Source organism: Achroia grisella, unplaced genomic scaffold (genome assembly GCF_030625045.1).
Source record: "Achroia grisella isolate CSIRO2021 unplaced genomic scaffold, CSIRO_AGI_Agris_v1 utg402, whole genome shotgun sequence".
Classification (NCBI taxonomy): domain Eukaryota; kingdom Metazoa; phylum Arthropoda; class Insecta; order Lepidoptera; family Pyralidae; genus Achroia; species Achroia grisella.
Genome location: NW_026712841.1, coordinates 1,251,426 through 1,255,126, shown reverse-complemented (window position 1 = coordinate 1,255,126; position 3,701 = coordinate 1,251,426).

Here is a 3,701-nt window from a genome sequence, read left to right as displayed (position 1 = left end):
TATAAAATGGGACTAATAAGCACCTCAGATATACTATAGAAAATGTTGAAATTGAAAACGACCCTCGTAAAGTACCTATAGTGTGTATAGTGAATATCTCACATCGTTTTATTGTTCTAGTACAATAAGAGTCTAGACCCAGGGGTCCAGTAGGTCGGGGTCCTACTAAATAGCTGTGATAATTACATCGTAAAAGAGTTTAATTTTGGCGTTTAGTTTTTATTTACATGAGTTGTGTACATATTTTTTATAATAAATATATTTTAAGACTAGTTTGTAGTTTTATTAGTAAGATATTTTTTATATATTGACAAAAAACTGACGGCATACCTAGTAAGTCGTATATGAATTGTACAGCAGATATCACTTCATCATGTAACGTCTAAGGAAGCACTCATATGTTGCCATCCCGGACCACAAAGTTGTAATACTTATGTACTCTATAAATTTTCCGTCATATACATGTTCCTTCAACTTACTACACATGTTATACAGACGAGGGAGATGTACCCACGTAGATTTCTTTCTAAAAGGTCTATCTTATTAATAAATATGTAACAAATGCATTTAGGTCTTTATAGTATCAAAACTATACCTACTTCTTGGCAGAAAACTAATATACTTTTGATTGGTCTACAAAGGTACTAATAGAAATGATTTAGTTCAGTTACGGAAAAGAACTTATAAGGTAAGGTATAAAACTATATATTAGATGCCTATACATTTCTTATTTTTTAATTGATCGAACAGTGCTTGGTTTTCCCGGCTGCGCTGTAGCTATACACTTTGCTATTCAGATGCATGTCTATTTATATGCATGCCTGTAGATGCTTTTATACTCTTATTTTTATTCATTTCGTACACAACAATTCGGCATTCATTACCTGAAACGTAGTCATATTAAAATAGATTTGAAAAAAAAAAACGAAAAGTTGTCCTGTATTTTTTTATTACAGACTTTCAAATAACGAAAATATCGAAAAATACATTTTATTGGTTGTATCTAACACACAACGTGGGGTACAGGATAAATTTACATCTAACGTATATCACATATTTTTGAATATATTTTAGAAATTTATGGATACAATATACCTACGTTTCCACTACAAACAGTAACTTTGTGGCTAATAAATGTTAGATAAATGAAAGTCGTACATGCATATGTAAATATGTGAGTAGGTACGAAAGTATATTCAGCCTAACTACTCTATGAAACTTAAAATATGTTAGTATGTAATAATACTTGCAATATAACATTAGTATTAAATATTGTTGGGATGAGTTAACAATGTTCAATATTAGTCGTCGAGCCAGAGCCTAATTTCATCAATAATTTACTAGGCCGAAAACTTGCAAAATAGTCAAAATAGTTTTCAGCAGAGGTTCTGAGGCTGGGAAATGCAGGACTCTCACAAACTTTTAAATAAATTTGCTTAAAAATAAACCTTATACATAATCAACTTTAAAGTTCAAGAATAATTTAATGCCTTACAATTTATTACTCTATTTTTTGCCAACGCCACTTAGTCAGCCTGACAACTTGTTAAAAAGAAAATTTCTAAGTAAGAACTGAAATGAATTTTACAAATAATAGATCATAAGGTCTACTTTTATCAAATGTAATTTTAAAATCTTTGTGAAGTTCTGTTGCTCACCTTACCGCAGCTGACGTTCACTAATCTTCATAATTCAATTGTCATAACCATTTTAAAAGACTTAGAAATTGGTCACAATGATGTGTTCACAGATTATATTTTCGATCCTGAACGTATTTCATTGTTAATAATATTATTACGGTCGACATAAGGAATATACAAATATTATAATTGTATAGTATACATATATAGTAGTTAAGATATTAAATTATTTTAGGTATAATATTAAAACTAACTAAATACAAGTTTTTTAGAAATTGCTGTATGTTGAAAATCATATGTAGAACGAAATTTAGCCTCCAGTATGATAATTTGTATGATAAGCTGACTAATAGGTTATCATAGCTAACATAGCGTTGAGTGGCATTGGCATGCGGCAAATTATAGTAAAGTAAACTAGATAAGCAGTACCTATATTATAACATATAATAATTAATAGACTAGGACTTAAATTGAAAAAGAAACTATGACTTAAAATGTAATGTTCGACAGAAATATTTGATATGGGCTACTAAACAGTGTAATTGGGAATTTACTAATATTTAGTTAGTAATACCACAGATAAGATAATATTACATAGTAATACTACTGCGAAGACGATATTCTGCCATTAGTATTTAATATAAAACGTTATTTAAGAAACATCTGGGTGGCATGGGCGGTTCGTCATGTCCGTTTGGAATCCTTCAGCGGGAAGCTCACGTATTTTTTTTCTTACAAAATTTGTGTCCATTACGTCTTTGTAACTAATCTGGTACGACATTGTCGAACCATAAATATTACTGATAAAAGGTACATAATTCAAATTGAATTGTTATTACATGTATTTTTATATTTCTACGTAAAGATTATTTTCATAATGTAGCTTATGAATATAACTAATTAAAGAAATATAAATTAAATGATTACTTGTCTTTAAAATTTAAACCCCAATTTAAAAATGATTTGGATTCATTTGGATGTTAGTAGCACATTTCATTATTTCAGTCGTCTAATACTTGATATTCACAATACAAATTGAGTATGAAATTATATTTAAGATGGCTACTCTTATAATCTATCAATTGTTGGATGATTAATGTAATGTTCATTAATTACACATAATAAAAAATTAAAAGAATTCGTCGTAGTCGAATTCGAAGAGGATGATTCGTTTGACAGCAGACAATGATATCCCTTGAAGAAATATTAAAGTAAGGAATTTTGTACAAATTAGCTTATACAGAATGGGATGAAATCTTTGGTCCTAAAAATACGAGATATATTCAATATTATATGAAGTATTTTGAAATGTGAATACATTTCAACGCCCGCATTTCTCTCAATGGAAATAGAAGTTGTGATTACCTCACAGGTATTATAGTAATTTATTATATACAGACGATCTAAGAACAACCACTAAAGCGTAGAAATACTAATATATATATTGAGTAGTATGTTATGCTCTTTAACCAGACGTAAATTTGTCGAGAGAGATAATTTTTGACAGGGCCTGTTACTTTATATAATAATAATTACTGTAATATAAACTAAAAGTACTAACTAAAAGCAGTTCCTGTGCTTTAGTTTACTTAAGACTCTGACATAAAAGTGACAATAGGTTGCCAGTTTTACTTTGCGACCTTACACAAACATTTTTAAGATAAATATTGTCAATATATTTCGGACACGATTTTAAAAACTGGCGATTAATGGAATGATGACGACTAGAGTCCACTCACGTGAAATTCATATTCTCTACTGCATGGCAAAGCAAGTGGTTTAAAACGGACATTGTTTTGATGAGTTATAGAATTTTTTAAAAAGCTTGCCGCCGAATTTTACTTCACACCAGAATAAGACATATTTCTCTTATACACGTCAATAAAATTATCTATTGCAATTGGAATCTTAGGCTACCACAAATTCTTTAGTGTTTGGTTTGGTTTTAGAAAAGTTTCGGATGAACTTACAAATTCTTCAATATAACACGATAAGGATTTATGAACAATATTATGTGATGAGATGAGTTTAATAACTAATACGGATTTTACTTATTATTCT